Source organism: Suncus etruscus, chromosome 4, assembly GCF_024139225.1.
Source record: "Suncus etruscus isolate mSunEtr1 chromosome 4, mSunEtr1.pri.cur, whole genome shotgun sequence".
NCBI lineage: Eukaryota > Metazoa > Chordata > Mammalia > Eulipotyphla > Soricidae > Suncus > Suncus etruscus.
The window spans coordinates 20,168,329-20,181,620 of NC_064851.1; positions in this window are offsets into that span (position 1 = coordinate 20,168,329).

Genomic DNA, 13,292 nt, shown 5'->3' on the forward strand with positions numbered 1-13,292 from the left:
GACCACCGCAGTTGGACCTGGTCTAATTCCTGGCTTGTCTTTCCCCATCTAGTTAATACCAACACATACTCCCTAAAACATTGCCAAAGGAGATTCCCCCCATCGCAATCAAGAATTAAGGAGTAGCCATTGGTGGCTGGTGGTTTGATGGCCCCCAAACCCAATAAATAAAATTAAAGGTCAGTCTGGGGTACTGTTGGTCTGGAGTTAGAACACCCAGAAGCTTGTTGGTTGCCCTTTGGAATCTATAACTCAACCCATCCCAAACAACCTTCCCCTGCCCTACCAAGGATGCCTGGGTTCTGGAACTACATTGAGCTGGAAAAGGGTACAGTGTAGAAGTCACTGTGTGTGTGGGGTGGGGGGGAGAATCTCCTTATTCACTCTCCATTCATTCAGTATCAATCCTTTTTGACTTCAACTTGAAACATCCTTAAAGCTGAATCTTCTTCACCACTACCCCATGCCCCAGAGTCTTCCCCTTACCGTTGGGATGCCCCCCGGGGTCACATGGAGAGGTTATGCCTAAAGGTGGATAAATCAGAGATCTGTTTTCTGTCGGAGAACAGAAATGAGAGCTTGTGTGTTGACCACTGGCCACTGTGTATTCCCAGCACAAAGCCAGGAGAAACCATCAGGTGCTGCCAGGTATGGCCTCCAAACCAAAATAAAACAGAAATTGAAAGGTTTCAAAAATAAAAAGAGTGAAAGCACTATTTAGGTTCACAATGGAGCCTCACCATGATTTACTAGCTGGGGGAAACGGAAAGTTCTTATCTTAAACATTAGTGTCGTAATAATACCAGAGAATTCAGCAGGAATGAAGGCCCGGGAAGCAGCAAGAATCATGCCTGGAACATAGTGGAGCAGTCAGTGTGTACAGCACCCCACTCTCCTGCAGTCCTAACCCATAAAGCTGACCTCCATCTCCCACCTAGGGGGCTCCCTAAGGCCCTCTCCAGGTGGGCACTACATGCCCATTGCTCTTACTGATCTGATGGTTGTGTACCAAAATATCCCTGAATATGGCAGCTTAAACATCTTTAAGCAGCAAAAATCTTGGATGAGGTGCCTCAGGTTCCATGGATTAAGATATCCAAAGCATTGGCCCTGAGGATTTTAGGGTTTCTCTCCATGTGACTGTCTTCAATAAGGTAATGGGGATGAGAGAGACCTCTGGGAGCTGCTTATCCTCTGGATTCCCTTCCTTCATCACAGTGGGCTCTTCCAGGGCAGTTTCAAGATAGACAGCCAGTCTTCTTCAAAGCAAGAAATTCCAGAACAAGGAGGAAACCAGGGCGTTTGTGAGGATCAAAGCCCCATGTGCCATTCCCTTCAAAAACCCCACATGGAATCTCAGATCACTAAACCTTATCCTGTTTTTTGCCATTAGCTGCACAGAACATCTCTGTAGTACGAAGGGACTAGCGGGGATACAAGACCATGTGGAGCCTGGTTCTATGTCCAGTTGCAAAACTTAGGTAAAACTCCTAGAATTCAGTCCCTGAAGGACCTCTGTGCCTTTATACATGTTGTTCCCTTGGCCGGTAATGTTCCTCCTTCACAAGTCAACACACTACAATTAATCCAAGCTTAAAATCTCAGAGAAGGGTTTCACTTCTGGCAAAGTTTCTCTGGCCCATTGCAGACAGGTTAGCTGTCTTTCCTTGCTTTTGACTGCCAAATATTCAGGGTCCAACAGTGATTATTATCTCAACTAAGTCATTAGTATTTAATAGGTTTCCAGCACTGTCCTTGCTGTTTTACTTATAATGGCTCATTAGATCTGTTGAGCAAATCTCAGTAGTGTTCTGCTTAGAAAGGAGGCAGGTGAGGTCCATCTATCCAAGAATCCCTAGTTGGTAATATATCGAGGCTGTAGTTGCATCTCCATTGCGAAACCCTTATTCAGGATGAATGCAGTCTGGGCCCCTTTCTTGACTGTGAACTCTGGGAAGGGTAGAATATTGATTCACTCACCCCCATGGACTTCTAGTACCTAACACATGCCCACATTGAAAATGGAAGGAAAGATTTACAAGGGAAGAAGGCCAGGTCAGAAAGGAAAGAGGAAATAAGTAGTGAGTTGGATGATGGTACAGATTATCCCCAGCAAGTGCATCCCTATCAGTTCACCCTTCACCAAGATATTGTTGAGATGACCAAGGCCTCAACCTGTTTGTTGAGCACATCCTCCTGGCTGCCTCCTCACCTTCATTCCTGTACACTTCCCCTAGTGCAGTTCCTAATAATCAAGTCTGCTTAGCCCCTTGTCCTATTAAAGGAATAATTTAATTAACTCCAAGAAATGCAATGAATTTTCCATCATTCATGATAATTAATTGTTTAATACCCTACTAGTAATTATAAAAATCCTAAAGCCCAGTTACTGACTTATAATAGGATCATTAAACACATGTACAGGAGCACTTCATTTTCAAGGGCTTCCTTGTGACGCTTCCTTGTCTCATGAGCAGTGAACTCAGATGTGGAGGCTCCCAAAACAGCAACTTGATTCTTTCTTTACATTTCTTTTTGCTTCCCTTGCATGCGCCTAAACCCCAGTTTGATCCCTAGCACTGCATATTGTCTTCGAGCACCACCAGGGATTCCAGGGGTTACCTTCTTAGCACAGAGCCAGGACTAGTACCTTGAGCACTGCTGTGGCCCCAAAAATCTCCATGCCTCCAAATTTCTTTTACTCCTGAGAAGGACATAGTGGTCCAGATTTGGCCAAGTGAGCATATAAAAAGGGGCACTGCTATCTCAGAGGCAGGAGAAATCCCTGGAGAGGTTCCCTCAGCAATGGTAGACTTATGGCAGACGGCCTGACCACACAATAGCTCTATGGCCCTCTGGCCATGGACAAGTAGGATAATTAGGCCAACAGTGAATACACTATTGAGCATGAGCACTATCCATGCTTGCTGTGATTTGCCACATAATATTGACACATAATATAGTGAAACTATAGTTGGTCATAGAAACAGATGAAATGTTGCCTTAAAGGAGCTTAAATTCTAGATGGAGGGAGGTATGGAATGAGGGAGAGAGAGTGGGAGGGAGGGAGAGAAGAAGGAAGGGAAGGAAGGGAAAGAAGGAAGTAGGGAGAAGAAGGAAGGAATAATGAAGGGAAGGAAGAAGAAAGGATGGATGGAGTGATGGAAGGATAAAGGGAAGGAGGAAAGGAAGAGAAGAAAAGAAGGAGGGAGGGAAGGAAGGAAGGAAAAAAGGAAGAAAGGAAAAAAGAAATAAAGGGAGAGAAGAAGAGAGGGAAGAAAGGAGATAGTGAGGGAAAGAGGGAGGACCAGATGGGTGGATTGGCAAGTGAATAGATGGACAAATGAACCAATATTAATAAATTCAAAGATCATGAGTGTTCTGAAGATAATGAAACAGGAGATGAAACAAGACTTTAGTGGGGAGTGATTTTTAGTTAAACTAGCCAGAAAAGTCTTCCTGGGAGGAGCAGCATCTGCTCTGTGACTAGATAATGACAGGGCGTCAGTCTTACAAAGAGTGGAGAGAAAAGTGTTCCAGGCAGAGAAAGGGCTTAGTGAGTGCAAAGGCCGGGAAGGCGGATATGCCTAGAGTATTGAGAACTGTCAAGAAGGATGAAGTAGGCTGAGCAGAGAGTAAAGAAGGAAAGGGGATTGACTGGGGACTGAGAAGGAGGACAACAACAGACCAAATGGGTTGTAGGCCAGGTCAGCTACCTACAACACTGGGGTTTAATTATGCCTACTTCTTATTCCTATAAATAAAGTTTTATTGGAACACAGCCATGCTCATTTAAGAACTGTCAGCCCCTACATAGTATAATAGCAGCCAGGAATACTCAGATATATACCAGAAAACCAAAAATCCAGCACATACCCCAAAAGTATGTACTCTCTGGTCCGGTCCAGAAAAGACTGTAAATCTAGTAATGCTATGATCAGATTGACATGTGTAAACCAGTGGGGTGGGGAGAAGACAGGGGCTTGGACAGGGGCAGGCAGGGAGTATGGGAAAGGGAAGCTTGAATCCTAGGCTCTGCCTGAAGGGACTTACTGCTATTTGAGGATCATAGGTCAAAGGCAGGCAGCCAGCAGGAGGCGATGGGAGTTTGGACAAGGATCATTGAGAAAGGCAGGAAGGAGTCGGTTGGAGCTTAAAGGTCTGCAAAGATATAATTGTGGGTAGACTGCTAATGGAGCTGTCAGGAATTCAGCTTCCCTTGGGACTCCCACACAGGTGACTCACTCTCTCTCTCTCTCTCTCTCTTTCTCTCTCTGGGGCTTCATCTCATCATACTGAAAATGACAAGATTGAACTAGTTGTTCTCAAGGGACCTTCCAAGTTGGCCTTTCTGGGTCTTGTGCTCTGCTGAGGGTCTGGAGCTCTGATCCTGAATAGTCTTTCCAACACTTTCTTGTGAAGCTTCCCATTAAAGGAACCAGGGTCAGAGGAGGACAGGGCTAGCATGGGGAGAGATTTTCTAGAGCACTGAATCAGAGCCGGTCTAGAAGAGTCGGTCTAGAAGGATTTGCCAGTCATGGCAGAGCAAAGAAAGAGAAAGGAGGAAGGCACCCCAAGACAGCTAGAAGTGTGTCCAGGGCTAAAGACAAATATTCAGTACCATTTTCTGTAGTAATAGCAGTATTTCCATAGAACCTCTCACCAACAAAGATAACCCAAAAGCAGTCATGTATTTGTTCCAGAGGCATGTTAAGAACTATGGATTATTATTATTATTATTTTGGTTTGGTGTTTGTCCCATACTTGGTAGTGTTCAGGGCCTACTCTTAGCTCTGCACTCAGCCATCAGCTCAAGCAGTGCTCAGGGGACCATATGGGAAGCTAAGGATAGAATCCAAATTAGGAATATACAAGGTAAGAGTCCTCCCACTCCCATACTTTCACTCCAGCTCTAAACCTACGGATCTAGCAGTAAATAAAACAGGTAAAAGTCCCTATAGGAAGCATATTTCATTAAAATCTACCATGTCTCAAAGTTGAAGTGACAGTACAGCAGGTAGGGTACTTGCCTTGCACACATCTGGGTTCAATTCCTGGCACCCCATATGGCACCCAAGCACTACTATGAGTATTCCTGAGTGCAGAGTCAGGAGTAATCCTGAGCATTATTAGGTATTCCCCCCCCCCCCCCGCCAAAAAAATATTGTGCTGAACCAGAGCCTGATGTTGTATGATGCACAGAGAACTCACCCAACCTGTGAAGCTTCCACACTCATGGGAAAACACTGGAAATCACTATCCTAGTTTATTATCAGCTACTGAATGCCCAAGCAGTAGAAAATGACTTGTTCAAGGGGCCACAAAATTCAGAGTAAGAACTCCACCTGGTCCATATTCCCTGGGGATTATTTGGTTTCTGACGAATAACTTTAATTAGATGGTAATGGGTGGATATCCAGCTGTGGGTTAAACACCAGTCTTGATGTTTCTGGCAAGGTATGTTTTAGATGTAATTAACACAGCTATCAGTAATACTTGGAGTAAAGCAGATTCCCCTGTGGGCTGGGAGTGGGTCTTGTTTAATTAGTTGATGGTCTTAAGAGCAAAGACAAGACCTCACAAGATACAACAAAGGGGAGGGAGTGGGCTTGGTTGGGAGCATAAATCAAAGGACTGGAAAACACACTTTGAACACGGAACCCTGTTGTATTAATATAAAATACAATGTCCTAGTGTTTGGGGTGAGGCCTTTCTTGGCACTGTCTGGTGCCTGTAACCCCTTCGGCCAGTGGGGTCTGATGGTGCAGGATAATGACATAGAAATTCACAAGCAGACATATGAAGTTTCAGGAGTCGACCAGCTTTATGACACGGCCTTAACCACCATGTGCATTTCTCCACATGGCTTCTATGCTAAGCTTTTCCTTTTCTTTTCTTTTTTGCTGACCCTTAGAGGTTACTCTTGGCTATGCACTCAGAAATTGCTCCTGGTTTGGGGGACCATATAGTACATGGGGGGTATCGAACCGCAATCCATCCTAGGTTAGCAAGTGCAAGGCAAAAGCCCTACTGATTGCGCCACTGCTCCAGCCCCTATACTAAGCTTTTTTAAGAAGCCTCCTTCAGTTCCCTTCCATCCATCTTTGCTCTGTCTGCCCTTTCTTCTCCCCGCACCCATCCTTATTATTCCAAACAGCAGCCCCTTTCACATGTGGATGGGGCTGGCCATTCAGGTGGGATAAACAGGAAGTTGGTAGAGGGATAACTGAGCCTCAGAGTAATTACTACCACCACATAGTTTGCCAAGCACTGCAGGGAACAACCTTTAAGTACACCTGGGCATGGCCAAGATCTAAATAAATTAGAAAAAAACAAAAACAACAAAAGGAAAGCAATGCAATATAGAAATAGTAGTTTGGTGGATTTCAGACTCAAGACTGAAATATCCACCTACTGGCCTGTCCTACAGATTTAAAATCTGCAGTCCTCATTATAATAGGGAACAATTCCTCAAAATAAAACAAATCTATGAATGTAATATACATAGATTTATACAAAGATGACTGTGTATATGTATTTACATATGTATTTCAATATATGTGCATTTACCATCTTTCCTAAGTATTGGTTTCAGTTTCCCACCCCAAATTCCTTATATGAAATGGTATTGTAACCGGGGCCGGAGAGATAGCACAGCAGTAGGGTGTTTGCTTTACACGCAGCCAATCCAGGATGGATGGTGGTTCAAAACCAGGCATCCCATATGGTCCCCAGTGCCTGCCAGGAATGATTCTGAGCATTTGGTGTGCCCCCCCAAAAAAGGTATTGTAACTGCATATATCCTATGTTTGTTCTTCCTCAGATTTGAAGTCGCCTCTGATTTACTTATAACAGCTTAGACAGTGCCATGTACTGTCCTGTCTACAATAAGTGCAGTGTTGTTTATGGAGTAAGACCAGGACAGAACTTTTTGTGTGGAGCACAGGTAACTCCTCTGTGGCCTCACTACACTGTGTAGATTTTCCATCAGAGTTGGCTGCATCTGGGCCAAAGGCTGCAGGTTCCAAGGGCCCCTATATCTTGTTGTCATGTTTCCCTGAAGAGCCTGAGTAACCCCTGGCCAATGGCACCTGAGCTCAGGAGACCTCGGAGGCAGCTGACCCATCACTCACTCGGGCTGAGAAACTGAGGCCCAGACACAATGGAGGACACAGGGTTAAAGTCAGAATGTGACCTTGGGCCTCCCAGAGTCACAAACGTTTCCACAGCTCCTCACTCTGGAGCATTCTTCTGAGAGTGTATGGATGCTGAACTGAGTCTGGAGCTTCCCAGAAATTTCGAAGCACCTTGCCCCATGCCTGCCCATGCACTCAGATGTCTGCCCAGCTCCAGGAACAGCTGCCCACGTACCCACAGGCATTTATTGTGTGCTGAGACCTATATACCTGAGACCACATTGGGTGGAAGAGACTCAGATAAATTCAGGTTTCCTGCTATGACCCCACCTTGCACACAGACCACCCCCTACCCATGCCTTGACCCAGCCTACCAGGATTAGCTATGGCTATATAGTTCTACTTGGGAGGCCAATAGGAAGGGAGGCACAAAGATAGAAGCTAAGCCAAGGGCATCTAAGTGCATCTTCCAGTCTGGGAGGGATACACAGCAGAAGGACCAACATCCTCAGAATCCCAGAGAGATCATCAGACATAGCTCCATCAGACTTGCCCACACCCACAGCTGCAGCTGGCTCAACTTTCTTAACATTAATTACTCTTTTGGAAGTGATGGGAGGGGCATTCTCTGCAGTGTCAGAAGTTACTCTGTTCACAGTGCTCAGGAATCCCTTTCTATGTGCCAGATACCATGTGGTGCCTAAGACCAAAGACTAAACCCATGTATCCTGCTTGCAACGCTGCACTTAGCCTTTTGAGCCATCTCCCAGTCCTGAAATGATTCTTTTCCGATCTGGGCCAGTCACAACTCAAAAAAAAAAAGCAAGTTCTAACTGCACCCTGGAAAGGGACAAGGAGGAGGAGTCCTCTAACTTTCTCACCCTATATATGCTCCTGAAACAGACTGGCCCCTACCCACTCCTGAGGTTGATGCTATGTTTCAAAGAAGGGACCTAGGTACCCCAACCCTCGTTCTACATGCAGCTCCCATCTCCTCCACCTGCAGGAATGTGACCTAGGGTGGAAGCTGGAGAGTGGGAGGTGCAGGAAAGAGGCCTAGCTCATGGAGGGATAACATTTGTGACCCCCACCCCCAACACTGGTTCCTATGCCAAGAAACCATGTGTTAGCAGAAGGACTGAGACAGCATAAGTGCAACTATACTCCCAGATCCAGAACCCTGCTCTGTGCCCTGGGCTGGCCCAGCAGCTTCCAGGAATTTCCCCTACACTCCCCTGAGTGTCTCTTCTCTCCTTTCATGTATAGGAGAATAGGTCTGTGTCTGACCATTCTAAAAGCATACACCCCCATGAAACCTCAGAGTCCCAAGCAGTCTGAGACAGGGAGTCCTCCTGGGTCTTCCCAGGCCCTGTTGGGCACCTCACAAACAAAACAGAGGGACTCATCCCTCTCCAAGTTTCACATTTCTGGAAGGTTCTGAGGTTTCCTGCTGACTCTGAGGGAGTGAAAGGGAAGGGAGCTGGGCTCCAACAAGACCTGAGGAGTGTCCCTGCTGGAGTAGGGGTCAGGGGCGGACCCCATCCCACTGAAGCCAGTGTGAGGGTGACATCTGGTCCTTTCTGCTCCCCATGCCCTCAGTAGACACTTAACAGACAAGGGCCCAGCATCTCCCTAATTTCCACCTAGAAGCAAGTGCTATGGCTACATCCCCACCCTAAGCACTTAAATATACAATTTGCTGGAAGGAATTATACACTGCCGGCTGTGTTTAAAATAGAGAAAAGACCCCCCGCAGAACAGTTTCCTTCCATGAGTGGAACCGTCTTCAACAGAGAATCTGTCCGACCCGCTAATTGTACCATCTGTGCCCAGGCTTGGCTCAGTCACTTCCCCGCCCCCCTGGGCTATAATTCTGCGTCCCCACCTGCAGGCCTCTCACTGGGTGGCCCTCCCCCTCTGGCCCCACAGCTGCCAGGCCCACTGCCCTTGGACTCAACTATACCACCCCATCCCTTGATTCTTGGCTCTTTCATGCGCACTGCATGAGCACCTCCCTAGCCACTGCACTCAGGATCCCTCAGATTTAGAGGTCACTAATGTGATGCTGAAGAAGTTTCTCTTAATTCCTCCCCTTGGGGCATCTTCTAGAATGGCTAGAACTCCAGAGTGAGGAGTGTGGTCTCTCTCTCTCTCTCTCTCTCTCTCTCTCTCTCTCTCTCTCTCTCTCTCTCTCTCTCTCTCTCTCTCTCTCTCTCTCTCTCTCTCATTCTCATTCTCACTCTCACTTTCTCTCTCTCTCTCTCTCTCTCTCTCTCTCTCTCTCACACACACACACACACACACACACACACACACACACACACACACATGCTGCACCAATGGCCTCCTCTCCTGTGGCCATTCTCTGAACAAGCCACAACAGAAGCCCAGATCTGGTCTCAGAAACTGAGATTACCAAGGGGATGGACATCTGAGACAGTGGGGGGGGGGGTGAAAGCAGATACTCTGGTGGAAGGTATGGTGGTGTAATGCAGGAAACTCTTGGAACTATTATAAATCAGAGTGCCCAAATAAACAGGTTCCATGGGATATCAAGTCTAGATACCTGGCTCCTCTTCCCTCTCCTCACTAGACCTGTTTAGGACCCAAAGGATCAAAGATTCAAAAGCCTAGATTCCTGGCCACACTTGTTGAGGAAGAGGTTGGACCTATATAAACTTGGATTTCTCCATGAGAAAAATCACACACTCATACACACGTCACACACATCATAACTAAACACGCATTCACATAACCACTCAAACACACATTCTCACACACAGTTACATATACTATCACACACGACACATAGTCACACATATGTACACTCATTCACATACACCACACATAAACACACAAAAGCATACCACACACATATACATTCATATACTCACACACTATACATACTACTATATTATATATATATATATCACACTATACTCACATACACAAACATATTCACATAATACACACACACACACAAATTCCCTTTCTATCCACCCAGCCATCTTTCCTAGTTTGGGTTCCTCCAAAGCCTGTCAAGAATTTGGGGGCAGTGTGTAGTTTTCCATCCAGACCCAAGCCCCCCTGAGACAGTGAGGAGCACAGTTCCATGTCCCCTGATCCACCAAGGATGATCTAGTGTGGGAGCTTGGCAAGGATCTCTTAGACAGCACTGAGCCTGCACATGTCCACAGGGTTGGGAATCTGCCTGGCAGGGCTGTAGGGTGGAAGGCACTCCCCTCGCCTTCTCCCTCCCTGCAGATGGGGGGGCAGCCCCCTTGCATGGTTGTTTTGAAAAGGGCTGTACTGACCTCTTCTCCTACCAGCTAAATTACTTCATATACAGTTCAGAATTTTCTTGAAGGTTTGGGCAAAGGAAATTTAGGGTGTTCAGCTTCTGACTGGATTTAAAGTCAAGCCTGGAGGATTGAATCTTCAGGTTTTCTCAGAGCTAGGCCAGCAGGGCCTGTTCTTAGTATCCTTCCTGCAGCCCTTCCTTGCACTGGTCAGCCCCTATCAGCCCACACCATCATACAGCCTATTTGGATAGTGGCTCCTTCTCTGGGTGAAACTGAAACCATCTGGGCCTCCTCTCATCCTGGGCAATCCCAGGGATCTTGTGTGGTTTCCACTGGGGCCATCAGTGCCTGCCTGAGCCCCTGTTTTAGTGTCTATATCCACACTGGTCCTCAGCTCCTACAGGGCTCATCAGCTATCAGGAGAACTGGACAGGTTGGTTCAGGCTAACATGGGCAATGTCCACCTGCATCCAATGGACAAGGCTCCCAATTTCTGTCACTGAACTTTCTTTGAGATGTCCCAACATCTTCATCAAACCTTACCATTGAACCAGCACTTTTGAACTCGTTTACACCAGCAGACTCTGTACCTTCAGTTGAAAGCCTGTGTTCAGTGTCAATAGCTTCTTTATAAACTGGCATAAAATTTCCACAAACCAGCATTGGTCAGCAGCAAAGTGGTGCAAATAACCAGGTTAGTTAGCAGACCTAGCAGGATCGAGCTGAGGCTGCAAGGTCTCACACAGTGAACTTCCTCTCTGCTTCCTGTTAGGATCCACCATCAGTTCTGGAGTCATGGAGAACCAAACAGGCCAAGTTTCAAGAATCTGGTGTGTCAAAGTCCCAGCTGGGGGAAAGGGCATGTCTCACTAGGAGCCCCTGTGCAAGATCTTCTCTAGCTCACACTGAGGGTTCAGGGTGGCTGCCCACCTGGGTGGAACACTCTGTAACACCTGCTGCCCACAAGTTTTCACAGGCGTGCAAGGGACCATCCACTTCTTCACAAATAAACTGAGAGAACTATGTTTGGATTGGATTTGTACCTCCTAAATCTAGCTGTTGAAGCCTAAGCCATGACATCCCATAATGTGACCATTGGGGTACAGTTTAATGCAGAAGTTTAGAGGTGTCTCATCCCATATCTCTTTCACCTTTCTCCTTGCTCTCTGTACACATACACACACACACACACACACACACACATTCACACAGATGCACATTCAGAGACATATTCCTCACAACAGTCAAGTTCCCCAGATCCATCCCCATTTCCCATGTACCCTCCTGAGCACCTTCACTCTTGACACAACAATTCATCAGACTTCTAACTCCTAGACACTCCTCTACCTTTCATGGACCCTTCTGTCTAACTTAAATGCCCTTCCCTATCTAACTTCTAGCTTTCTCATACTGAACTCAATACCACCATCTTCAGGAAGCCTTGCAGGGCCTGTCCCTCAAGACCACTTTCACGGGACTCTATTGCTGTCAGTTTGCTGGAAAGGACAGTTTTTCTCTCCTGGACTATGATATTCTGAAAGGCTGAGGCTGCCTGTATGGCAAATCAGCTATTTTCCAAGGTTCTAACAGCTCTGAATACAGGTGTAAGGGGACAGGTACATAAAAGGAACATGTGGGCAGGGAAACATTGCTGTCCCTCCCCAAGTGCATGCTCACAGCCAAGCACAATGGGCTGTCTGAACTGAAAGACCCTGGAGACTTCCTGTTCTTCCTCCTATCCCAGCACAGAGGGCAGCCATGGCTCTCACCTCAGAGAGATGATGTGTTGGTGCAAGGTCAGGGATCAAATAACCCACTGGGTCCCAGCACTCCCGTCCCCAAGCCCTGTGCTCCTCGATCCGTGTCCGGGTTTCACCCACCCCCACTCAGCTCCCTTGACAAGTGGAGTTAATTATTTACGATGGCGCTTTATAGCTGCGGGTGAACCCACCGGAACATATTTTGTAACAGTAATGAAGGCTCAGCAATGCGAGACCTCACTCCTACTCCTGTCACTAAATCTTGGCCCAGGAGTTGGCCACACTGAACAGACACCATCCTTCCCCCGCTTTCTTTCTCTCAGAGAATTACAGGGTTTGCAGATTGGGGGTGGTGGCAGCATAAGGCACACCCAGGACATCTTTTCTCATTTAAGGGGACAAGAAACTGGCTTGATAGAATTTGAGTCTGGATCTCCCAAGTGAGGATCAATGCAGCATATCAGCATTGACACCCCCCCCCCCCGCTGCCCTCCCCTCCATGGTATCAGTTTTAGCATGGTAGGAAGCTGTCGCAGAGCTGTGACTGCCACATGGGAAGGGACAAAAGACATAGAAACCAAGGACAGAGGACAATCTAGGAGTCAGCAATACCCATCTCTGCTCCTTCTCCTGGGTCTCAGTTTCCCCATTTGTAAGTTAGGGAGCTAGAAGAAATACAACCTCTCCAATCTTATCCCCAGAGATAATAGTAAGATGACAAGTTTATTCCACTTTGTATGTCACTTCCAAGGCTGTTGTTGAATTCTCATTCTGTATACAACATCATGGCAATGTTGCCTCCAGTTTGTAGATTAGGCAGAGAAAGTCAAAGGAGTCATTCAAGGTCAAAAGGCTGAAGTGATCAAGTCCAAAGGTGACCTGAGGCCTTACAGATGCTGAGAACACACATCCCCATATCAGCTCCACAAGCTTTGACCTGGAATGTCTACCACTGGCCAGGGGCTGTTAGGGGCAGTCCAAAGCATGGTGGTTTCTCCACTCTATCCTCCAGTTGAGTCTGTTTTCACCATCATTTTTATACAAGAATCCAGATAACCAGTTCTCCCAACTAATTACACAGCATCAGTGGCTTC